Source organism: Mustela erminea, chromosome 5, assembly GCF_009829155.1.
Source record: "Mustela erminea isolate mMusErm1 chromosome 5, mMusErm1.Pri, whole genome shotgun sequence".
Classification (NCBI taxonomy): Eukaryota; Metazoa; Chordata; class Mammalia; order Carnivora; family Mustelidae; genus Mustela; species Mustela erminea.
In genome coordinates this window covers 129329254-129343505 of record NC_045618.1, presented here as the reverse complement: position 1 = coordinate 129343505, position 14252 = coordinate 129329254, and the positions used below count along the sequence as shown (strand labels likewise).

Below are 14252 nucleotides of genomic sequence, written 5' to 3'. Positions count from 1 at the left end.
TCTCCATATGGTGAGAGCACATGGCTGCCTCTGGGGTCATATGCTCAGGTTCTGTAGGTGTCCTTAGGGTGTATCAGAGCTGACCTTGTTGGTCAGAGAATAGAGACTCCTACTTTGTTTGGAGAGAGATTATAGATAGGGCTGGTTAAAATCCATGATGGTGGTCCTAGCAGAACTAAGTTACTGGGACCAGGTGGAGATAATTCTAGTCAAAACAGGGCCTCAGAACGGAAGGAAAGAGAAGCTCACTCCTATGTATTTGTTCCACAGGTTCTCAACTGTACTTTAATAGTCTGCCTGGTTATCTTTGATTGTATGTTGGTCATTATACATGAAACTTACTCATGATTATAAATTCAGAGCTGGGATGAAGAAGATACTTTCCTACAGAGAGAAATTTTATTTTTTTCTGGCAGTTATTTGAAGGCACTATAAATCTAGGGGACCCTCAACCATTGAAATCTTGACTTTCCTTCAACAACATAAGCAATTCAAACTCACTCCACAGGTACTCTTTAGGACGAGTCAATTTCTGGCTCTTTCTGACCCCAAGAATCCCAGCTCATTGTGAGAAAGCTCTTCTTTTGGTCTCTCCATCTTATGCAGGTTATGTGCATTGATTTCTGCCTCTAACTCTGGCAGACTGTCAAAACTTAAGTTCAGATTTGCCAGATTCAGAAAATGCCTTTAGGGCAAAAGAGAGGTCCCTACTTCTCTGGGTTCCTGATTTCCCTTCAGTGTTGAACTAGTATTTTATTACTATCTGATCAGCATTTTGACGATTTAAAAAAGATCCACTGCATATTTTATCCAGTTCATTTTTTTTTTTCCCCCAATGGTAGTAACCTGCTAGTGCCAGAAAGAGAATGTCCTTGGTAGTTGTTTTTAAATTACATGTATTTTTACTTTTGGCAGCAGAACTAAACAAAACAAAAAAGATAAAAGTGGAGCAGTTCTGGCTGTCATGGGTCAGGGGCCCTGATGACCTGCCTCCCTTTGATCCACACAGAGCATCTGTAACTGCTTGGGTTTCATAGATATGGTTTGAAAAACTCCTCTGAGGAACACCTTGGTTTGACTGACTTTGAGGAACCAGAGCTTTGGCAAAGTTCATCTGCTGCTTTCCCTGGAAACAAATGATTCTTGACATTTTAGGATGGCTGGAAGCCTAGATGTTGGGCAAGGTGCTATAAGAAATGACACAGTATGCTGCCTGAGTCCCAGAGAGCCTCAATGAAAATAAGACCAGCGTAGGAGGATCCTCTCAGTCTTCTTAGGAGTACTAATCTGAGTTGGGGGCAGGAGAACAGAAACAGGGCAAACATAGTAGGTATGTCAGTTTGGGTGTTCCAAGAGGTAGGTGTCAAGAAAGAATTAGACATGCTGGAATTTTATGGGGAGAAATGCTCATAAGGGATAAAGGGTGAAGGATACCTGTGCAGGGAGTGAGGCAGGAAGGAGTGGGGATGAAGAAGTTCACTGCAGCACAGCTCAGAGAGTCTCAGCCTTCCTGATGGGAAGTCCCCAGGCAAAAGTTGCTTGTTAACGGAATACTGCATTGCAGAGGACTGGACTTCATTATGCTCCTACATGCTTGGTCATCAGCTAGGAACTGCCCTGGGGAGAGTGCAGCCTCATCAGGAGTGCAGCGATGGATCCAAAAGAGTGGTAACTGGAACTCTGTCCACTCTGTTCCCTGTAGCAGGTCCTCTTGAAGGAGATCTGAGTGGTGTATCTCCCAGATTATCAATGAGGCATTTGCTGAAACCAGAAGGTGAGGGGGAGAGCCAGGCATCTTTATCCCAGACCAAGGGGACAGCCATAGTGAACTGTTGCCTACTTATTTCTCAGGAGCTCAGTGTCCAAGTGATGGGATTCCATTCAGCTTGGTTGAGCATGTCATCCGAGCTTGTGAGGGCAGCCCTATGGTAAAGATCCCTCTTCATTACTGCAATTACCCTGATGTGGCTGGCCATCCCCTCATCCCTAGCTTCCTAAACCCTTCCAATAGTTTCCAACTGCTCTTGGGATAAAGACCATACTTTTTATCCTTTTTCACCAGGTCCAGGGGTCCTGCCTAGTCTTCCATCTTTTTTATATACCACATCCTTCTTCCTGCCCCTGCTCCAGCCCCATTGATTGTTTCGTCCCTTGTCTTTGCCTTTATATTTCCACCACAGAGCCTTTGTCTGTGATGTTTCCTCTCTCTGGGATGCTTTTGCTTCCCTCTTTGCAGCTCTCGCACGCCATGTTTTTTTCCCTTGTAGGCACAGCTGTACATCTTTTATGGCTGTTTATTCAATCCTTGGTTTTCCCCACTAGGCTAGAAGCACCACAAGGGCAAAACCACATCTGTCTTTGCTGTTCCTTATATACCTCCTTGCATAGAACACGACATGCTCAAATCAAATGTTTTGTTTTAGTCAATAATCTATGGAAGATGAGATGACGAGAATACTTGGACAGCCAATAAGTAAAAATAAAATATACATAGAAACAAAATATAAGGCAGGGTGAGACATGCTCTCCTTGTTTGCCCAACCTCCTTGCCTCATGTTAGAACAGACTGAGCCTGGGGAGGCGGGATGACTTCTCTGTGTTCACACAGCTTGTGTGTGCCAGGGCTTGGACTCATACCTTAGTCTTTCAGCTCTGAGTCCAGTGCTGCCGTTGCCAAGGGAGGCTGTGTATGGTCACATAGCATATGAGTTGGTGCAGGCTTCTCGATGGGTGCTGTTCTCACTGTTGATCTGACTTTAAGTACATATGTCATTATCCTGTTTGGCTGTTTCCTCATCTGTAAAGTGGGGACAGTGGTATATTTTATCTATCTATCTATCTATCTATCTACCTATTTAAAGATTTTATTTATTTATTTGACAGAGTGAGACACAACTTGAGAGGGAACACAGCAGGGGGAGGGGAAGAGGGAGAAGCAGGCTTCCCGCTGAGCAGGGAGCCTAATGCAGAACCTGATCCCAGGAGCCTGGGATCATGACCTGAGCCGAAGCCAGATGCTTAATGGCTCAGCCACCCAGGCGCTCCTAAGGTGTATTTTTAAATAGAAACTTTGTAGATTAAATGAGATAGTATGTGAAAGAGTGCTTTTCATAAACTCTTAAGTGTTTTTACAAATATCGTTACCGAATCATGTTTTCTTACTGTTTGATAAAAGAAGCCCAGAGCCTCTGGTGACCGGCCCTGTTGCTAATTGTGTTCCATTCCAGCCCCCTCTTCTCCTGCAGTTAGGATATTTTTTTATGCATTTCTTCCAAGGAGCTGAAAAAGTTAAATTTTTGGAGCATCAGCTCTGTGAAGGAAAAAGAAAGAGAGACAGATCGTTGGGGCATCACTCAGACTCCCTGGACCTAGGTTCCTTCATCAGTGAAAGGAAGGGGCAGTAGTAACTGATGTCTAAAAGCTCCTTTCAGTAGGAAGCCCTGTAAACCTTCATGAATGGCAAGGAGGTTATCATCAGGCAGACTCCTAAGCACAGAGGAAGAGAAGACTGGCTTCTAGCTTGAGAGATTCTTCACATGCCAGAAAGAAGTTTCTGGCACTGAGGGTAGTTAAATGCTGGAAGAGGAGAAGGCAACAGTATGTATGCAGATTGCTGTTTGGAGGTCTTTACTATAGCCTTGGTGGGACTGGGGAAAGAGACAAGGAAGTGTTTGAAGTGATTTCTACCTGGCCCATAAGGGACACTGCCTAAAAAGCCGCAAGGTTACAGGGTTGACATGCCCTTTCCCCACGCTCTTTCCAGTTGTGCATGTCTGTGTCCTGTTCCTGCTGGCACTCTCAGGCTTGTGTACCCGGGTCAGAGCTCTCAGGGCCTCCCACATCCTTCTGTGTTCTGAACCTGGGATCCTCCTCGCTGTTTACTACTTCCTTCTCCTCAAGGGCTTCCCTCCAGCAGCTCCTCCAGATAATAAAAGCTCAGCTGGGTTCATGATAACTGCTCCTACATAAGGCTAATGTGGGGAGTTTTCTGCCAAGATGACCGATGAAAGGGAAAAAAGAGGAGCAAGTTTGATTAAAAATTTTTAGAGAGCGTGATGTAAAAACTTAATGGGTTTTATTTTTGCTACCATTTTCAGCATGGATGTGTCTCCCTTCCTCATTTTTAACCCTCTTGAGACTGGATAGAGATTTTCCAAGCAAGTGTAAAAGTAATTATACTCAAAGACAGATTTTTTTTTTTCCACGATAAGTATCATGTTAATTGTCTTTTCTGGGGCTAATTGTCTCTTCTTTGGCCCAGGTGTAAATAGACTGCTTTGGGCTAGTAATAATTTGCATTTGTAAGTGTTTTTCATATACAGAATCTCATTTTGTTCTCCACATGTCCCTATGCTTGGTGGTTGTTTTTGTTCCTGTTTCCCAGGTGAGCAAACTGAGGCCCAACTTGGCAAACCTCACAGAGTTAGTGCCAACTTCTCTACCAACACTGTCCCTTCCAAAGTTGTTCCACCACCTCCCACAGCCCCGCCTAGAGGTGGTAAAACCACAAGGGCCCCTTGAACTCTAGCTGAACAGTCCCTCTGAGTTTCAAAGCACAGTGGCTTGCAAAAGAAAGTCTGCTGGAGACAGTGTTTCTACCAGTTAGTGGGACAATGAAGACCTTCCTGGGAGTATAGGAGGTTTAAAATGTGACTAGTTCCAGAGGATGGTGGGATCACTGAAAATTTTGTATGATATCTGATGCTGAGAATGTTTTGGTGTTTGCCTGGGGATATTGGGGACCAGAAAACCGAGGATTAAAGTGAGGTCCCCTCAGATTTTGGTTTCCAGCAGAAATTGGAAAGGGTGACAAATATAGAAAAAGGGGGCCACTTTTGAGAAACTTAATCAGATAAACATAGAACATCATATAGCCAAAGTCCCAAATTATTATCTCAAAGGCTAACCACTACAGGACACAATGGAAGGTACCCCAATTCAAGCGGGAAGCCTTGGGTTTGATCTTAGCTTCTTCTTAGCTGTGTGACCTTAGACAAGTTACTCAGCCTTGAAGTCTCAATTTCCCCAACCCTAAAGTGCAGGTAATATTACATCACTGGATATCTGCAGGGATAAAATGAAAACAGTGCTTGATATCCAGTAAGCTTTCATAAAATGTTAGTTGATCCTGGAGTCTGAATCTAAGGAGATTGGACTCTTTCCTATTGGCAACCAACAAAGAAGCCTTTGGAGTTTCTTTAGAAGCAGGAAAGTGATATGTTTAAATGTGAATTTTAGAAAGTTAATTCTGTCTTGGAAGCGGTGTATAAGGAAGGTTGGAAGGAGGAAGAAGTTGCAAGTACAGAATCATTTGAAATAATCCAAGTCAAAGAGATGTGCTTGAACTGAGTAGGGTGGAAAGGGAGGGAGGGGAGAGAGAGGGCTGTAGAAAGAGGAGAGAGAAGGAGATAGGGGGTGTTGAGATGACACAGGGACACAGGAAGACTGGTTGGTTGTGGGGTAGTGAGAGAGAGGTGAGGGATAATGGATAACGCCCAGGTTGCTTTGGGCCTCCCAGATGGATGATGATATTAGGAAAGATAACAAGTCAGAAGGAAGAGATAAGGGAGGGTGTGGACAAGGAAAATAATAAATAGGTTTTAGTCAAGTTATGTCTGAGTTGCCTGGGGATCATCGAGGACCAGGAGTGGGTCGGTGGTGAGGGGATTTGGGGACAGAGCTCCAGGGGACATTGACATCCAAAGGTTGGGGTGGGGAGAAGGCAACTGAGAAGTAAAAAGTTACTTTCACAGGCAGAGTGATTTTCAAGGAGGCAGGAGATTTGCAGAAGGGGTCAACAGGGCCAAAAGCAACAAACAGACGGGTCTTGGACGGTGGGACCTGAGAAGAGGCTCTGGTTTGAGTGTTTCCAAAGCCACTGGTAACCCTGCGAAGAGCTCTTGACTTGAAGGTGTGTTGGCGACAGAAGCCAGATACAGATGATGAGGATAGAAAGGGAGAAGTGGGGATTATATGTCTTGTTGGAGAGAAGAATTATGGAACTTCCCAGAGGTGAGGGAAGAAGGAAGGTTTGTTTCATTTTAAGGCTCCAAGCCCATGGCTGAACGGTGGGTCAGGTGGGAAAGGGGTGAGTGGAGGGGCTATGGAGGAAAGTTCGGTGAGGTAGTGATAGAACAAGGCCCTGGGGAGGTGAGAGCTTGGAGATAGAGAATGGGGGAGTCAGTCTGGAAGGGACCATTTTTTATTGAGAAGGAAATAGTGGGACAAGCAGTTGGGAGAAAAGTGAGGAGGAGCTGAAGGGGAGAGACATGCAGGCCTGTACATCCACAGGCTTGACTTTCCCTAGTAAAATGGAAGCCTCTGTAGCATCTACTGAATGAAGACGGGGAAAAAGGTTTGGAAGAACTGAAGAAAAGAGCAGATTGAGAAAAAGTACGAGGGTTATTGAGCCACCAAACTGAGAGGGACAGAATTATAATTGCACTCACTGGCACAGTGGGTTGTTGGTTTCTTGTACTGATCAGTCACTCAGAAGGAAGGGGGTGGGTGCTTAAATGTCCTCCATGGCGGAGGACTGTAGGAGGTGTTGGGAGTCTATGGTGTGAAGGAATGGTTGGCCATGGAGCCCTGTCTAGGTCAGGAGTTAAGTGGGTGAGGAAGGGGTGATTCATGCAGAGAGTGGAGAGTTGGAAGTGCTATGGATTGATAAGGTTAAAGAAGATCGTAATTAGGAAGAGATGGGAAGCAGGAATAAGGTTTTTCCGAGATGGTGGAGAAGTAGTTGTGAGTGAGGTCAAAGTTCTGGTGGGTATGAAGGGAATGAAGATGATGGGAAGGTTACTAAAACAGAAGAAACCATGAGGCTGTGAAACTAGAGCAACTGTACACATGGACATTGTACACAGTGGTTGGAGTCAAGGAGCAGAAGGGGACAGTTAGCTAGGAGTTAAACGTATCAGTGAATGTGACAGAGTAATCTTGGGGTGATGTACTGATCATTTATTACTGTATAAAAGATAACCACAAGAAGTTATTGGTGGCACAGAATAGTAAGCACTGATTCAATTTCTATACCAGGAGATGGTTGATTTAGGCCCGACCTACCTGGGTAATTCATTGATCTCCAATCTGTAGGTTGGCTAATCTAGGTTGGCATTTGGCTAATCTAGGTTGGTCATGCTTGGGGTGGCTGGCTGGAATGTCTCTGGTCATTTACCTCTTGGGAATGGCAGGTAGTCCAAGCTGTTTTCATCATGATAGCAGAGGTACAAAGGAGCAAGTACTTTTTAAGCCTTCAGTCATGTCATGCCTGCTAATATTTCTTTGGCCAAAGTGGAGGGGTTGGGAAGTACTCCACCTATGGAGATAGTATGATGAGTGAATTTTTTTGCACAATAACCTAATTGACCACAAGTGGTAGATAAACAGTGAGTATGAAGAGAGGATGGGTTGCAAATGCCATAGGACCCTTGAATGGCAAAAATAGGAGGAAAAGATGCTGTCTGCTTGGCTCCCATCCTGAGATACAAGTGGCTCTAACTGAGACTGTTTGGCAAAGAAATCATTTGATTAGAGAAGATACAGGATTTGTATTGTGAGGAGTCAAATATGAACAGCAGGAATTCCAGAGACCACAGAGGGAAGGGTTCAAAAGAGGCATCAGGAGGCAGCTGGCTACTGGAGTCAGAGAGCACTTGCCTGAACAGTCCTAGACTTAAGAATAAAAGTGGCAGAGGACACACACACACACACACACACACACACACACACACAGAGCTGCTAGAAGAGCTTGGGCTGACCCAAGGTAAACTCTCTGGGAGACTTATTATTTTGGGAAGGTGTTGTAAAGACCAGCCCCCACATTGCCTTGAATGGGGTTCTGCGTGCTAGATCTTTCTGACTAACTGAGGAGGGCAGATGCTTCCCGGGGAGGAGATGTTTCTAGGGAGAGGCGGTCACAGCTCCATACTATACTTGGGAATCACAATTGCTTTTACTCTGACAGGGTGTTGGGAACTTTTTTTTTTTTTTTTGGTACTACAAATAAAGAAGCAAGAGGGTGGGTGTGGGAAGGAAACTATTTTAATGGAGATCCAGTAATAGCAATAACATCCATCCTTGGAAAGAGAGACTCCAGGAGAAAGATGGATGGGCAGGCAACAGCTCAAACCTATACTTTCTCTCTCTACAGAGCCTCTTAATAATTTTGAGTGTTCTTGACCTTCCTTCCCCTACTAGGCTGTAAGCTTGCTGAAGGTAAAGGCTGAGTCTGTTTTATTCTTAGCTCTATCCCCATGGTGACCATGCACACAGAACATAATAGTTGCACAATAAATATTTTTGAGTGGATGAATGATGGGTGGTAAGAAACATAAAAGCTTGTATATCTGTCTCCATTTAAAAGAACTCCAAACTTTGTTTTTGGTCATATAGTCCACAAATATTCAGGGGTCTCTTGACTATCATGCAGGTGACCAGGTTCTGGGCATTCATAGAGAGCGAGACATAGTTCTTGCTAGATGGTCACTTACCTTCACTTGCAGCCTGGGAAACAGTAGCTAACAATGCAGAACTGAATGGAAATGGCTCAAGCCTCAGTTTGTCTCGTCTGCAAAAGAAGGAGGCTTACCCAGATGCATTCAGGTTTCTTTTCTACAAGGCTTCTTGGAGCCTCAATATTCTGTTGTTCATTGCCTGTCTCTAAAATCAGAAAAATATTTGATGTTTAGTCAGTTTGGGCTTCTGTAACAGATATACCATAGAGTAGGTGTCTTAAACAACAAACATTTATTTCTCACAGTTTCACAGGCTGAGAAGTCTAAGATCAGGGTGCTGGCAGCCTGGTTTCTGGTGAGGACCACTTCCTGGTTTGTAGATGACTGTCTTCTTGTATCCAAACATGGTGGAAAGCTGAGAGAGGAAGAAGCAAGATCTTTCACTTCCTGGTTTGTAGATGACTGTCTTCTTGTATCCAAACATGGTGGAAAGCTGAGAGAGGGAGAAGCAAGATCTTTGATGTCAGCCCTTATAAGGTCCCTCTTTCCATTCACAAGGGCTTCACCTTCAGGTCCCACTGAACTCCCAGAGGCCCCATGTCTTAATATCATCACACTGGGGACCAGGCTTCCACATATGAATTTTGCTATCAACAAACATTGTATGAATAACAATGTTTCTGAAACATATTTACCATGAAGACCTTTTCTTTCCTTTCTTTTTGTTTTTGTTTTTAGAGCATCTCATGGGACTGGTTTTCGGAGGAGCATCCTGGAGGAAGTATGGGTTTAGGCTAGTTCTAGTGGACTAATCCTTGGAGTTTCTTCTGAAGGTCATCCCCATCCCAACTTCATGGACGTGATTGTACCAGACTTAATGTTTTTCATTTCATTTTGTTTTCTCCCCTCTACTCGGAAAGTGCTTTTTAGAACACCCAAAGGGTTCAGATATCCGGTTATTCTTTGTTCTGATGATTTTGGAAGTGGATGTTAAGGTTTCAGGATTGGTTCATACCTACTAAGCTTCTATTTTGGTCCAAGAGCAGCTGAACACTCTGCACCCCAGGGAGGATTTGAGGCATCTAGAATGACTTTCTTTTTGGAGGTTTGGGGACAAAGAGACTGGGCTATATAAGGGTGTGTGGCCAGAGGCTGAGAGGTCTGGACAAGTCAACGTAGGCTAGAATCAAGAATTCCACAAATCAGGCAGTTCTGAGTTATGACACTGAATCCAGAATGAAAGCTCCATTTTTTTTTTTTTTTTTGGATTATCTACCTGGATAGCATGTGGTCTCAGATGTGAGATCAGTGTGGCTATTCAGGTATATGGGAAATGGCCATGTAAAGTTAAGACTTGGTATAAGGATCAAGTTCAGGTCCTCATATCTCTTCTGGATAATAGCAATGATCTGCTAATTGGTCTCTCTGCTTCAAAACCACTTCCCTTACTACTTAAAACATGGTGGCTCCCTAAGCTCCCTAAGCACCTGAGCTTCATACTCAGGACCTTTACAACTCTGTTCCCAAGAGGACTTTTTAACTTAATGTTTTCTTCCACTCTTCCCTCCCATCCACCCTACATTCTAGCCAGATAAAACTTCTTTTTTTTTTAAATTTTATTTTTATTATTTATTTGAGAGAGAGAGAGAGAGCACTGGCAGGGGGTGGGGGCAGAGGGAGAGGGAGAAGCAGACCTTCCCCTTTTGCAGAGAGGCCAACACAGGTCTCGATCCTGGGATCCTGAGATCATGACCTGAGCCAAAGGCAGACGCTTAACTGACTGGGCCACCCAGGAGCCCCCAGATAGGACTTCTTTTTGCTTCTTAAATACTCCTTGATCTTTCACATTTTCCTTCCATTATTAATGCCTTCCTTATGCTTGTATACCTCCCCTGTGGTTTGGTCTAGCAAAATGCCTTACGCTTTGAAGCACCATTCAAAAGCCTTCTTGTATCTCTTGGTCAGTCATGGGTACATCTTTTGTGCTCATATAATGCTTGTACATACCTTTATTAAAGTGCCCCTCACCTCCTCTTGTTATTGTTGCTCACATATCTGTCTCCCCTCACTCTCTAAGCTTTGGCTGGGATCTCTGGGGCTTTGCTACCTTACATGTTGGTTGGTGAGTAGCAGGTATTTATTGGATGTTTGTTGAATGAATAAATGAATGATTGTGAGTTGTATTGAATATAATAAATATTGTGACCTCTTAGCATCCTCTGGCTACTCTGTCTTAGGCACTCACCTTTGGAACATACGAAAAGACTTCCCTGGTTTGGAATAACAAAATACCACCCTGGCTTAGCATAGGGATGGAGTTAGAAGGTATATTTTTAAAACGAGATGTCGTTTTGTTACCTTTCAAGCACAGCACATTTTTAAAAGCTAAGGTATAAATAGATACTAATAAGTAAAGTGGGAAAATTAATGCAAAATTACAGGTTATATTAGTCCTGATTGTATAATAATGTATGATAAACAAAAGACCATAAACATTCCAGGATTATTAATAGAGCCCTGAAGTTGAAGCCATAGTGGTAGAATTGTTGATTTTTTTTTAAATTTTAAAAAATTTAACATATGTTTACTGTTAAGTAAAACCTAGAACTTTGTAGAGAAAGATGTAACTGGAACTTTCAATTTGGAACTGGCGATGTGGGACTGCATTTGAATAATGCAAGTTCTAGATCAGCTGCCCTAGATGGAGAGCTTTGTCATTATATAAGAACTCGCTGTTAGAGGACAGAGTCTGGCATAGGTGAGTCCATTGTCTCTACCATCTACCTGTGTTTAGTTACTGCAGGATGAGCCCAAATGTTTCATTCTACATGCCCATTGTATTGGTGGGTGTGTAGTATGTGCCTGGACCAGTTGTTGAGGAGGATCTGAGGTTCCATCTGGCTGAATAAAAAGGTTCTGTGATTGACTAGTGAATGGATTGTGGGCATATGAAGGGAGGATTCATGTATTTACCTTCCTTACCCGAAAGATCCCCAGATAAGGAGACTGATGTGTTGTCCCAAATACAAAAACGCTCATTCAAGGGATCCCTGCACCCCTGTGTTTAGAGCAGCATTATTTAGAGTAGCCAAATTAGGAAAGTTCTCCTTTTTATTATTTTTTTTAAAGATTTTATATATTTATTTGACAGACAGAAAGCACAAGTAGGCAGAGAGGCAGGCAGAGAGAGGAGGAAGCAGGCTCCCTGCTGAGCAGAGAGCCCAATGTGGGGCTCGATCCCAGGACCCTGAGATCATGACCTGAGCCAAAGGCAGAGGCTTAACCCATTGAGCCACCCAGGTGCCTCAGGAAAGTTCTTTTTAAAGGAGAACACGTTATAAAGGTTCAGAGTGATTAAGTAATTGCCATAGGTTACACAGCTCCACTATGGTGGATCTAGGATAAGAATCCTGTTCTGTCTGACTCCAGAGTCTGGCTCTTTTTTTTTTTTTTTTTAAAGATTTTAAAGATTTTATTTATTTATTTGACAGAGGAGATCACAAGTAGGCAGAGAGAGAGGAGGAAGCAGGCTCCCTGCTGAGCAGAGAGCCCGATGCGGGCCTCGATCCCAGGACCCTGGGATCATGACCTGAGCCGAAGGCAGAGGCTTAAACCCACTGAGCCACCCAGGCGCCCCAGAGTCTGGCTCTTAATGAAATTCTAGACCACCAGAATCTGGGGGGCAAGGATGCCCCAGAAATTTACTGGAGAGAGGCTTAAGACAAGAGATGAACAGCCTTATTTCATGCCGGGGTAGGGGGGTAAACTCAAGGACTGTGTTCCTTGCATGAATATTTACTGATGGTTGGATCTCTGTTACGCCAAAGTTATGAGACTCAGTCCCAAGTGAGTATGAATACAAAGGTACCTCTGTTTAAGAAGGGCTTATATAAATGACAGTTCTTTCGTGGCTTCTTTTTTTTTTTTTTTTTTAAGATTTTTACTTATTTATTTGACAGATTAGAAGTAGGCAGAGGAGATAGGCAGAGACAGGAGGAAGCAGGCTCCCCATCAAGCAGAGAGCCCGATGTGGGGCCCGATCCCAGGACCCTGGGACCATGACCCGAGCTGAAAGCAGAGGCTTTAACCCACTGAGCCACCCAGGCGCCCCTCTTTTGTGGCTTCTTAAGGGGAAGGTTTTAAAAGATTTTAGGGATATTCTCTTACATGTTGAAGCTGGTGCAGTACCAATGTTTTGAAACTGTGCTTTCTAGGACTTTAGAATTTTTTATGAAAAAATCTTGAGGACCATTGTGCAAGCCAAGGTGGAGTCCTGGAGGCTAGATTTCACCTTGTACTTCTACAGAGCAGCTCTGCTTCTAACTGTCATATTTTGGGGTTTGGTATACTCTTTCTTCCTTCCTCCCTTTCTCCCTTCCTTTCTCCCTCCCTCCCTCCCTTTCTTCCAGAAGACATAAGGGATTTGGTGGCCTAAGTTAGGAAAGTTGCTGTTCTCATGGAAGTATCTCTGATCAAAAGTTCCCAGTACCTGAGCCCTAGTGCCATTTCTGCCACTGCCCAATTGTATGAACTTAGAATCTTGCTTGACTGTCTCTGGAGTCCTTCCTTCCTCACCTATAGAATGAGAGATTTGAACCAGGTCTCTATGATATTCTTTCTCTCTGAGTGGGTGTGTGGTGGTTGTATCTGTTACACTGCCAGGATAGAGACCTAGAGCCAGTCTGCCAATTGTCTGACCCACAGATTTCTCCTTTGAATTCTCCAAACTTCCACCTGCTTCCTTTCCTTAGTCTAGTCAACAAACATTCATCTATAGCTTACTCTGTGCCAGGCACCATACCCACCTTCAAAGCTCCTGAACTGTTAATACTTGCCCTGTTCAGGGAGAGTCCCAAGACTATCCCCTTCCTGTGTTTTCTCCTACCGCCCCAAGTCTTCCTTTCTTCTCTTTCTGCCTCATGTGTTTCCACCTCTCTGCAGGACAGAGTATGAGGGTTGGAACAATTTATACCCTGTAGAAGAGGGGGCAGTGGTCAGTGGGAATCTGGGGGTATTGCAACAGGTGGGCTCATCGAGTCATGGTGTACTGTCTGGCCGTCAATGGGGTTTAGAGCCCTGTCCTCTGGCTGCCTCTCTGTCTCAGGCAGTGACTTCTTGAGTAAAGGTAGGAGCTAAGGGCTGGTTGTTTGGTGATGGTACCTGCACCTCCTCTTCCCAGTTCCTTGGGAACAGGTAGGATGGAAAGATGTGGAGGGACAGTTCTCCCAGAAAGTGTGGAAGGGGAGAAGACTGAAGAGTACTAATCAGTACCCCCAAAGCTATTTTATTTTTTTTTAATTATTCCCCTTAGTTTAAACTATCTAAACCTAGTTTAGATAGAGGAGGCACTAGAGTGGAGGTCTGGAGTGCAGAGAAGGAATACAACATGCGAGGGGTTGGGAAAGGGCATTCTGGGCAGTGGGAATAGCAAAAACAGAGGCTCCGAGGTTGAATTGTGTATCTAAGGCCCAGTGAGAAGTAGTGGATGAGTTTGGAGAGATAGCTGGGGGGAAGACCAAGTAGGGTCTTGTGGAAGACAGGGAGGACTTATCTTTGTAAAATTTTTTTATTTGGGTGTAACTGACACATGATACTACATTATGTTACACATGTTTTACACATTTCAGGTGTACAACATAGTGATTCGACAAGTGTAAACATTATGCTATGCTCACCACAAGTGTAGTCCCCATCTGTCACCACACAACACTGTTACAGTATCATTGACTGTATTGACAGGGAGGACTTTGGCTTTCATTCAGAGTATGTAGACAAATCATTGGAGACTTTTGAATG

General features: G+C 43.9%; 1 protein-coding gene across 45 annotated transcripts in view; it reads left to right on the top strand.

Annotated features, from left to right (window-relative positions):
- NRXN3 (neurexin 3) overlaps positions 1-14252 on the top strand; it is a 1567429-nt gene that overhangs the window by 40532 nt on the left and 1512645 nt on the right. The gene's annotated exons all lie outside the window — the stretch shown is intronic.